General features: G+C 42.6%; 1 non-coding gene across 1 annotated transcript; it reads right to left on the bottom strand.

The window, feature by feature from the left end:
- Window positions 1-8,422: 8,422 nt before the first annotated feature.
- Window positions 8,423-8,494, bottom strand: trnaq-uug (transfer RNA glutamine (anticodon UUG)). Its single transcript has one exon. It is a non-coding gene; the product is annotated as a tRNA-Gln (tRNA).
- Between the last annotated feature and the right edge of the window lie 3,818 nt (window positions 8,495-12,312).

Here is a 12,312-nt window from a genome sequence, read left to right as displayed (position 1 = left end):
GACTGGAAAGGAAACTGTAACAAACGACCTGGTAAATCATCAAGTTTTTTAAATTAATATTTAAACTGAATTTATTCATTAAGTCTCCTCTCCTACAGCCGAGACGAATTTGAGACCAACAGTAAAGCTCTCCATCGTTTCTGTGTGGCAGGTCCATAACTGAAGGGCTGTCAGTGTAGAATCAGGAATGTGGGTATATGCCCTGCTCTTGGACATAGGCCGGTTTGCTCAGTTGGTTAGAGCGTGGTACTAATAACGCCCAGGTCACGGGTTCGATCCCCGTATGGGCCACTGTCTCTTTTAGACTTAAACTAACAAACAAGTAAGCCTTCTCTAACTAGCAGGTACTATAGATCTGGGCTTCAAACGTTGTCTCTGACAAGTGTGAGATCTTTTTAATGCCCCTCTCATTCAGGTCAGAAACATGCCATTATTTCAATTTGCCAAACTTAACTGCCCTGCTGTAAAAGTTAGCAAGTCATGTGAACCATGTGTACCGTCCAATGAAATGTCTGTGCGTGTGTCTCTGTGGCACAATCGGTTAGCGCGTTCGGCTGTTAACCGAAAGGTTGGTGGTTCGAGCTCACCCAGGGACGAGTGTCTTTTATTGCACAACCTGCCTGTTGATCATCGGATATGAGACACAACAACAATGTGTAGTCCCACAGAATAGTGGAAATAAGTAACTTGAGAAACATCCAGTAAACAACAGTCCTACAAGCACAAATATCCACCTGATAAGTCACCGGAGAATGGCTGTACAAAGTGGAAGAACGTCCTATTTTGTTTCTGTAGATGTTAAATGAAGCCACTCGCCCAATGTGGGGCTCAAACCCACGACCCTGAGATTAAGAGTCTCGTGCGCTACCGACTGAGCTAGACGGGCTTAAGCAGCATGTCAGAACAGACAGCTCATCGATCAGACCATCAGAGAGATGTAGGTTTAATTCACTAACATCACGACCAGATTAAGAACTAATTCACAGTTTACAAACAAACACAATTCAGAATAAGTAACAGAAACAGACACAGACTTACTGTCGCTGTATTGTATTGTATTATAGTGTTAAATTGTAGCGTATTTTATTGAGATTATGCTTTAATGCTGTATTTTCTTAATTTTATTTAATCCAGCACAATGGTTAAGCTGCACAACCCAACAAGTTAAAATAACCCATCATGTGTTCTGTCTAATATTTACACAGTGCTGGTTGCCCAATTACACATTTTCACTTGCATTCTGCCTTTTCTTTCCTGTACCAAAAACAGTCGCCATTGCAGGTCTACAACACGTTACAAAAACACTTGGGACACTTTATTTTTGCTTTCTTTATCTTGCCGGTGTCACGTTGTACTGAAACTAAAATAAATAAATAAAAACTTAAAATTAAAAAGCAAGTGTTTAGGTTCATTCATCATTTTATCACATATTACAAACTAATCAAGCTCGTCAAATTTCAGATATTGTTCACGTAAACAAAAATCTCAGTTGGAAGCACAAGATTCATTTATTTATAGACGGTGCTGCTTATGGTTTTACACTTTAAAACATGAACAGTTAAAAAATAACAACAAACACAACAACAACAATTTAATAATAAAGTCACAAATCTGTACCCAAGCAACAAGCTGTAATTTATCTAGCACTAGATGGGAACGATCTCTGTACAACATTTCGAACTTCACTTTAAAAGTCAGTTCAGTGTGTTTTATTGTAGTAAGAATAGCTCCACATGTTTTGTACATAGTGTTTATGGTATTGATAATGTGTACGGTATATGATAGTGTTTACGGCTCCCAAATGAAACTTGCCATTTGCTGAGTAAATAAAGCCAAAAAGAAAAACACACACACCAGAGTCCAGAGTGCTAACCATCAACACCTTGGAACCGTTGTGATGAAGACAGCTGTTGTCTTCATCCCCAGTTATACTTACTTGTTATACTTACCTTTTATGCTTACCTGTCCTACATACCTATCATACTTACCTGTTATACTTACCTTAATCCATGTACCAGCGGGAGGGTAGGTGTGCTCTGGGGAGAGCTGAAGGGCCCTCAGCTACCTCGGGGGGGTGATATGGGTAAGGCTGGGGAAAGTAAAAGGATATTTTTATTAATTAATTATTGTGTAATTGCTTAAAATTTAATGTCGACATTTGTTTAAGTTTTGTTTTGTATGTTTGTTATTGTTTGGTGTAACATTTGGTTTTCTTTATTGTTTTAGTTGTTCTTCCCCTAGTTAAAGGAGAAATGGTTTATTCCATTAGAAAGGGGGAGGAGTGTAGCTGCTAAAAGGTGAGGGGGAAAGGTATATGAGAGAGAGGAGGGGCTGGCTGCTAGAGGACCCACCTGATGTTGAGGTTGGCGTCTAGTCAGTATGTAAAGAACCTGAACTGCTTTAGTCAGGATTTTCTTTTTAAAACCTCGTTTGATTTCCGTTTTGTACTGTTTTTTTGTTTGTTTTGTTTGTATTGGTTTTCACGCATAGTAAATAAAACGCTCACTAAAAACCTACCTGCTGTGTCTACCCTGCTTCCTTGCCACACGGCCATTGCTACCCGCTGACTTCGTGTCCCTACACCTAGGGTTCGGCGAGGCAGCGTCACAAAATGGTGGCAGCGGAGTTTTACCTCGATAGCGTTTGTTAAGCGCCAAGGAGACGGCGTAAAAGAGGCAACGGCGGTGTTTGGCGGTGGGCGTATGACGCATGTGTAATGAACGGTGGGCAAAACAAAGATGGCGGCGTCGGTGTAAGCCACACGGAGCGATGGTACAGAGCGTGCGGCGGCCCTAAACAAAGATGGCTGCGCCCATGAGCTGAGAGAACTGTAACAAAAAGCGGCAGAGGCATTGGAGGGATACGGCTGAAAATATGCCTCCGAAAAAAGCAGCAACTTCACTCACGGAAGTGCGGAGGGACAGCACGAGTGAACCGAGCCAGTCTTCGGCAGCAGTGGATGAATCTACCGTGGGGAGCACACCGGCGAGCTTGGAGCAAGTGTGTGAGCTACTCCGGGGGTTCATCACGGAGCAGCGCGGCAAAGATGAGCTGATGCAACGCGAGTTGGCTCGTCAGGACCAGCGATGGCGGTCTCTTCAACACCAGTTTGGACTATTGCAGGGGCAGATGCAGAGGAGTCATCCTGCGGCGGCGTCCGAATACACTGGGATGGCGCAGCCGAGTGGTCAATCGCAGGCAAGGATTCTACGGAGCTCACAGTCAGCGTCGGAGAGCATCAGGTTGGTGCGAGATGACGGAGAGTTTTCACAGATGGTTTGGCCTGCTCAGAGACTGCCAGTATTAAAGGAAACAGACGACATTGAACATTTACTGACTACTTTTGAACGTTTAGCACAAGCGGCGCAGTGGCCTGAAGGAAGTTGGGCTTTTCATCTGATCCCTCTTCTGGAAGGTAAAGCTAGAGGTGCATATGTCGCTATGGACGCTGATGATGCTTGTGACTATCAAAAAATTAAAAGTGCAGTACTGAGAAAGTACGAAATTAACAAAGAGACTTATAGACAGCGTTTCCGAGACGTTGCTGTGGAAATTGATGAAACGCCAAGGGAATTGTACACCAGATTGAAGGGACTGTACCAGAAGTGGGTGGTTCCTCGAGAAAAGACCAAAAAACAGATTGGGGACACCATTATCTTAGAACAATACCTCAAGATGGTAAATCCTGAACTCCGCAGCTGGATTATTGAACGCAGCCCTGCTTCAGCTGACCAAGCCATCACCCTAGCAGAAGCGTATGTTGCAGCTAGACAGTCGGAAGGCAGTTTCAAGCTGGGAGAGCAGAGCAAGCCTTGGTCCAGTGGCGAACAGGGTAAGTTTGTGGATTGTTATGACAGTGGTTTGAGACCCCAGGTTTTTAGATCATCTACTCAGAGTCGCTGGCATAGTACGGACATTAAGGCTAAACCTGGCAATGCTAACCGTAGCATAGACAAAGTTATCAGGTGTTACAATTGCAACCAGACTGGTCATAAAGCTAATGCTTGTCCTAAGCTGCGTAGTAGTATTAACCAACTGTGATATTCCCCTGAAAAGGCAGAAAGTTTTAAATCTAAAAATGACAGCAAGGACGTGGTTCTATTAGTCAAGGTCGGAGGCAGGACGTGTAAAGCTTTGCTTGACACAGGTGCTAGTCAGACTATGGTATTGGCAGAGTGTCTTTCGGATATACCGGTTGAGTATTCCGGTGAGCTTAGAGTTAAATGCATACATGGGGATGAGCAGATTTATCCTACAGCGGAGGTTAGCTTGGAGGTTAATGGTCAACCTTACCTGCTTAAGGTAGGCATCATGCAAAAGGCTCCTTATGCAGTAATCTTGGGCAGAGATATTCCTATACTGGTAGATCTCCTAATTCAGAAGCAGACTGAGGCAGAGGTATTGGTAATGACTCGAGCACAATCCAAACAAATGGTGCAGGATAAGGTGGCATTGCTGAGGGAACTCCCTTACTGTGAAGTCTCTAAAAAGAACAAACCCAAGGCCATTAGGAGACAGGAGAAGGTTAAGGGTACACCTTTGGTGGAGAATATTGCTCCAGTAGATCTTGATTTATAGCAGCCGGTGTCTGACATTGCAGAGCAGCAGACTAGTGACCCCACACTTAAACCGGCATTTTCAAAGTGCACTAATGGCACTGATAGAGGTGACACACATTTCCTTATTAAAGACAACATCCTGTACAGGGTTAAGGGAAGCTATGAACAGCTAGTGGTACCCAAAGATTTACGGCAGCAGGTGCTTAAGCTGGGGCACTCAGAGCCATGGGCTGGGCATTTGGGTATAGCTAAAACATTGAACAGAATCGTTAGCAGATTTTACTGGCCAAGTCAGTACCAAGATGTGGTGAAGTATTGTAGCTCCTGTCCAGAATGTCAGCTTACGGCCCCAGTGAATAATGCAAGCAAGGTCCCTTTGATTAGCCTACCCATCATAGATGTTCCATTTTCACGCATTGCTATGGATGTAGCAGGTCCTCTTCCTAGAAGTCATAGTGGCAACCGCTACATTTTAATTGTTTGTGACTATGCTACGAAGTATCCAGAGGCTTTTGCTTTGAGAAAGGTGAAGACAAGGCAAGTGGTCAACGCTTTGATTCAGCTCATATCCAGGGTAGGGATACCGAAGGAGGTTTTAACCGATCAGGGATCTAATTTTACATCCAAACAGCTCAAGGAGGTTTTTAAGCTTTTAGGGGTGAGGGGCATTACAACCACGCCATACCATCCACAAACTGACGGCCTCACTGAGCGCTATATTCAAACCCTGAAGTCCATGCTGCGCCGTTTCGTCTGTGAGGTGAGAACTGACTGGGACATATGGTTGCCATATGTTCTGTTTGCATATAGAGAAGTTCCGCAGGCATCCACTGGATTCTCACCTTTCCATCTTCTGTATGGCAGAGACGTTAGAGGGCCACTAGATGTCCTCAAAGAAGCCTGGGAAGGCGACAGTATTGGACAAGGACTCAATGTTCTCTCTCATGTGCTTAAAATGAGAGAAACCATGGCAAAGACCACAGAACTGGTTCGGGAGAACGTGATAAAGGCACAGCACCGACAAAAGACTTGGTACGACCGGAGGGCAAAGGACAGAGAGCTCAGGCCTGGAGAGAAAGCCCTTGTTCTTCTACCCACATCAGATACCAGTCTTTTGGCCAAGTGGCATGGGCCATATGACGTGCTAAGAAGGGTCGACAAGACGACCTATGAACTGTCACTTCCAGACAGGAAAAAGAAGAAACAGACTTTCCATATTAACATGCTAAAGGCATGGAAAGAACGGGACGGAGACATGTCTGAACAGCTATGGGTGCGAGCTGTACGCGAAGAGGAAGAGAACTCAGAGCAGTACTTCCCCACGGTCAGTAGTGCAGACACAGCACCCGATCTGAATCATCTTCACTGGATGCAGCGTGAGGAGTTGGCTACAGTCATCCCTTCAGGTCTTTTCAGGGCAGACCCTGGCAGAACAGACAAAGTCCAGCATAACATCAGGCTGCTGAAAAATGAACCGATTCGTCAGACTAACTGTCGAGTTCCTGCACGTCTGGTCCCGGATCTAAAAAAAGAGGTGGAGGCTATGCTTCGGATGGGGGTGATTGAACCTTCATCTAGTGAATGGTGTAGTCCCGTGGTTCTCATTCCGAAAAAGGATGGAGGACTTAGATTTTGTATAGACTTTTCAAAACTGAATGCAGTTTCAGCCTTTGATCCGTACCCGATGCCCAGAGCGGATGAATTAATTGAAAGGCTGGGAAAGGCTAAGTTTTTAACCACACTTGACCTCTGTAAAGGCTACTGGCAAGTTCCACTGAGTCCAGAAGTTAGGGAACTTACAGCCTTTCGAGTTCCTTCAGGACTATACCATTTTTTGGTTATGCCGTTTGGTCTCCATGGGGCAGCGGCAACTTTTCAAAGACTGATGGACAGTCTCCTGAAGGGCACGGAAGACTTTGCGGCAGCTTACATTGACGATGTGGTCATTTTCAGCGAGTCATGCAATCAGCATGTGCGACACGTCTGAGAGGTACTCCAGCGCATCAGCAAGGCAGGTCTCACTGTGAATTCCAGCAAGTGTCACCTGGCGAAAGGGACAGTTTCCTACCTGGGATACGTCCTGGGAGGTGGGGTCGTCCGGCCTCAGGTTGACAAGGTGGAAGCAGTGAAGAGGTGTCTTGCACCGACCACGAAAAGAAGGGTTAGATCCTTCTTAGGTCTTGCGGGATGGTACCGCCGTTTTATCCCTAATTTCTCCAAAAGAGCAGCAGTTTTAACAGACTTGATCAAGAAGGACATGCCACAAAAAATCAAGTGGACTGCAGAATGTGAGGCAGCGTTCCAGTACTTGAAAGACTGTTTGTGTAGTGAATCGGTTTTGCACAGCCCGGACTTCAGTAAACAATTTGTGGTGCAAACTGATGCATTAGGACGTGGACTTGGGGCAGTGTTGATGCAGGAGAAGGACGGTGATCTTAAGCCCATTCTCTACATTAGTCGGAAATTGTTTCCGAGGGAGTTGAATTACTCCACTGTGGAGAAGGAAGCTTTGGCTATAAAGTGGGCATTAGATTCGCTCAGGTACTACCTGATAGGGACTGAGTTTGTTTTAGAGACTGACCACAGATCATTGCAGTGGATGGCGAACATGAGAGACACGAATGCCAGAATTACACGGTGGTATTTGTCCCTGCAACAGTTTAAATTTGAGGTGCGATACCGTAAGGGATCTCAGAACACCACTGCGGACTTTCTGTCTCGTCACGGCGAGTAGTGACGATGTTATGGGGGGGGGGGTGTGTGATGAAGACAGCTGTTGTCTTCATCCCCAGTTATACTTACTTGTTATACTTACCTTTTATGCTTACCTGTCCTACATACCTATCATACTTACCTGTTATACTTACCTTAATCCATGTACCAGCGGGAGGGTAGGTGTGCTCTGGGGAGAGCTGAAGGGCCCTCAGCTACCTCGGGGGGGTGATATGGGTAAGGCTGGGGAAAGTAAAAGGATATTTTTATTAATTAATTATTGTGTAATTGCTTAAAATTTAATGTCGACATTTGTTTAAGTTTTGTTTTGTATGTTTGTTATTGTTTGGTGTAACATTTGGTTTTCTTTATTGTTTTAGTTGTTCTTCCCCTAGTTAAAGGAGAAATGGTTTATTCCATTAGAAAGGGGGAGGAGTGTAGCTGCTAAAAGGTGAGGGGGAAAGGTATATGAGAGAGAGGAGGGGCTGGCTGCTAGAGGACCCACCTGATGTTGAGGTTGGCGTCTAGTCAGTATGTAAAGAACCTGAACTGCTTTAGTCAGGATTTTCTTTTTAAAACCTCGTTTGATTTCCGTTTTGTACTGTTTTTTTGTTTGTTTTGTTTGTATTGGTTTTCACGCATAGTAAATAAAACGCTCACTAAAAACCTACCTGCTGTGTCTACCCTGCTTCCTTGCCACACGGCCATTGCTACCCGCTGACTTCGTGTCCCTACACCTAGGGTTCGGCGAGGCAGCGTCACAACCGTGTCATTGCAAAACTAATCGGCGTAAAGATTCACCATTTGCTGAGTAAATAAAGCAAAAAAGAAAAACACACACACACACAACTTCAGACTTTACTTTCACATCTCAGATTTTTTAAACTTACGTAATTGATATAATTCTGAGGTATTTTAGAAGTTTTAGGCAGTAAATAAAAGTAATTTTAGTTAAACTTTGCCACCCAAGTATCAAAATTAAAAACTATTCCACTGTTAAAAGTTGCACAGAGTTAGGTTTAGGATTTAGTTTAGGTTTAGCTGTAAACAATTATTTGCCTTTTGGTGTTACAATTCGGCATAGAGCAGTCACATGTGGAACACTATTCTCTACTCAGCACTGATAACAGTGTTTTTACCTAAATAAAACCAGGTTCCACCGAGATTTGGACTCGGATTACTGGATTCAAAGTCCAGAGTGCTAACCATTACACCATGGAACCACACGGTGAGGTTTTACTTAAGCCCAAAAGTTAATAATTAGTCATTTAAGAGCAAGTTGGCTGTTGGATGGCGCTGTAAACAATGATTTGCGATTATATTTTGGGATGGAGCAGTCACATGTGTCGACTGAGCTTGCTGGGCTTAAGCAGCATGTCAGAACAGACAGCTCATCGGTCAGATCATCAGAGAGATGTAGGTTTAATTCACTAACACCACGACCAGATTAAGAACTAATTCACAGTTTACAAACAAACAATTCTTTTAAAATACTACACAATTACTGAACCCTTTCCATTATGCCTTGAACCTCAGTGTATATTATCTGGAAACAGGTGGGCCACACCCCCCTTACGATTAAAGGTGGCTGAGAGAGTGTGAGGTGAGCATGTGCTGTGTATCAGGACTTTCCTGAATAATTTAATCACTGAAAGTAAGAATACCACCCTGTTCTTCTGCCATCTTTAATTCTGGCTTCATTTCACCTAATGAATGTGGCATGATCTTTATAAATAAATAAAAAGAGAGCTGCTGTGTAATTTCTTGCACTGCACATGGCAGAAGACTAAAAGAAATGTAGAGTGTGTAGAATAAAAGTATTAGGAAAGTATGAGGTTAAAAGCATCAGCTTTTATTTATTCTTAAAAGAAAAATACATGAACCTCAGTCATCTCACACGAAGATCTGTTCTGCTCAACAACAGTAAAGCTCTCCATCGTTTCTGTGTGGCAGGTCCATAACTGAAGAGCTGTCAGTGTAGAATCGGGTATGTGGGTATATGCCTTGACCTTGTACGATGGCCGTCAGGGCTGTCAGTGTAGAATCAGTGTAGGGCTGTCAGTGTAGACTCAGGTATGTGGGTCGGCCGGTTAGCTCATTTGGTTAGAGTGTGGTGCTAATAACGCCAAGGTCGTGGGTTCGATCCCCCCACCCACTTTTGGACTTAACCTAACAAACAAGTGAGCCTTCTCTATCTAGCAGGTCCTATTGACCTGGGCTTCAAACGTTGTCATTCTGGTAGGACAATAAAAGCGATATGCTACTTTTTATTTAATGTATTTTGTAATGTTTCTCTTATTCAATAAAGAAACATGTTGTTAAGCTTGAACAATTTTATTGAACAAAACAACTTCACGTTGGGTTCATCTATGTCGCTATAACATTCTTATTCCTTTTACATGAATTTAAACTGTACGCTGCTCACTACTGCCAGCTAGTGTTCACATATTTCCATATACATATACAGTATGCTTATCACTACATCCTCCTTTTTTTTGAAGATTAACAATATGAGCAATGAACTTTACATTACAAAATATAAATTGGAACCTATAAACCATTCACTTAAATTTGCTTCAATTATTAACACATCATTAATCACAAAATTACAAGTTTAGTCTATCAGGCACTTTCACTTTTCTTGAGGACCTTCTCAACACAGGTAATTGAGTTTCTTCATGTGACTGTATTTTGTTGTGATGACACATTATCTGGAACAGTCACATCTGCATCATCATGAGGTTGCACTTCTAAACCTTCTGTTGTTTTCAGAACACTTCTGCGATTTCTTCTGACCAGTTGTCCATCTTCTGTTCTGAGAGTATACGATCTTGGACTAACTTCACTCAAAACAGTAGCTTTCTTGTTCCAGTCATGTGAGTCCTTAATTCTGACAGTGTCATATTGTGAAAGGGGTTGTAGACATCTTGTTGATCTGTCATAATACTCTTTCTGCCCCTGTCTCAGTCTCATTAGTTTTTTCTGCAAATGCTTCAGCTTTTGCTTTCCAGCCATGTGTGGTAATGTTGTACGTAACTTACGTCCCATCAAAATCTCAGCCGGTGACATACCATGTTCCAGTGGCGTAGCTCTGTAACTCAGTAAAGCTAAGTAGGGATCAGCATTGCTGTCTTTCGCTTTCTTGAGTAGCTGCTTTACTATTTGCACACCTTTCTCAGCTTTTCCATTCGATTGAGTCTCTCATTGTGCTGTTCCAGAGTTGAACCCCATAACACATACACGTACGTATACACGTACACCTTCAATGTTTTCCAGGACATGTTCCATTGCCCTGTGGAAAATTTCAGGAGCTGATGATATTCCAAATGGCATTCTCTGAAAGGAATATCTTCCAAAAGGTGTGTTGAACGTACATAACTTTGTACTGTCCTCATGAAGCTTCAATTGCCAGAATCCTTGTGAAGCATCTAGCTTTGAAAAGTACTTTGCTCCTGCCATTTCACTTGTTATTTCATCACGAGTGGGAATTTGATAATGCTCTCTCTTTATATTTGCATTCAGATCCTTTGGATCCATACATATACGCAGTGCACCATTAGGTTTCTTAACACACACCATTGAATTAACCCATTCTGTAGGTTCCTCCACTTTCTTTATAACACCTAGAGATGTCATTCTGTCTAGTTCTTGTTTAAGACTATTACGAAGAGGAGCTGGTATTCTCCTTGGTGCATGTACAACAGGTTGTGCATTCTCTTTTAGTTGTATTTTGTATGTGTATGGAAGAGTGCCAAATCTTTCGAACACTTCTGGAAACTGTTGTAGTATAGCTTCCACACTGTTATGCTGTACATTGGTAGTGTTAACATTGAACACTCTCTTAACCAAATCTAGGTTTTCACAAGCTTTGTCACCTAGGAGAGAGTCATGTCCTTCTGGAACCACAACAAACATCAAATTATATTCCCTATGCATGACTTTAACAGCAAGTCTACAAGTACCTTTAGTTTCAATTTGCTGTCCATTGTATGCCTTGAGTGTCACCATGCTTTTGTGAATTTGTGGCTTTACCTTCATCCCTTTTAGATCAGTCTCACTTATCAAATTGGCTTTTGCACCTGTGTCTAATTTAAAAGGAATTACAGTCCCATTTACAGACAGTGGTACAATCCATTTGTCCTTAACTACTTTATTTATTTCAACTTGCATGTTTTCCTTTGCACCATTTTCTTGGTTTACCATTGCAACGAAAAATGTATCTTCGAGGTCTGTGTCTTCCACTGAATGCACATGTTCTTTACTTGTTCTGCTTTTTGTAAAGCATTGCTTGGCAAAGTGATTTAGGCCTTTGCACTTGGAGCATCTTTTCCCGTATGCTGGGCACTGTTTTACTGCATGATTTTTACCACATCTTTTGCAGTTAAAAGAATCTTCCGTCCTTCTCTGTGTTGCTTTATATGATTTTTTTTTCTGTTCTTTTCCCGTCAGTGTTGCTACCACTGCACCCTCATGCTGTACAGGCCTCAAGCCTTCACCAAATGTTTTGGCGTGGTGTACGGCTAATTCACTTGCTTGGCATATTCCTAATGCCATTTGCAAAGTCAAATCTGTTTCTCGAAGCAATCTTTCTCTCAATTTTTTTTCCATTACTCCGAAAACAATTTGGTCACAAATTAATGAATCATGTAACAGTCCAAAATTGCATGTTTTAGCCTTTAGCTTTAAATCGGTAACAAAACTATCAAATGTTTCTCCTTGCTGCTGAATACGTGTGTGAAAAATATACCTCTCAAAAGTTTCATTTTTCTTTGGTGAACAGTGTTCATCAAACTTTTCCACAACTTTGTCATAACTTTCTTAATCTTCCTCCTCCGCGAAAATAAAGGTATTAAATACCTTAGAAGCAGTGCAATCTTCCGTGCATCAGGTTTATTTTGGAGACCGTCTGCATGTAGATATAGCCTAAATCTTTGCTTAAAGGAGTGCCATTCCGCGTCTACATTGCCAGTCCAATTCACAGCAGCTGGAGGTCTTACACTATCCATTTTGACCGTCGCTTACTTCGCAATCACAGCAAACA

This window comes from Trichomycterus rosablanca, chromosome 14 (assembly GCF_030014385.1).
Source record: "Trichomycterus rosablanca isolate fTriRos1 chromosome 14, fTriRos1.hap1, whole genome shotgun sequence".
Classification (NCBI taxonomy): Eukaryota; Metazoa; Chordata; class Actinopteri; order Siluriformes; family Trichomycteridae; genus Trichomycterus; species Trichomycterus rosablanca.
Note: the sequence above shows the minus strand (reverse complement) of the source record. Positions and strands in the feature narration are given on the sequence as shown.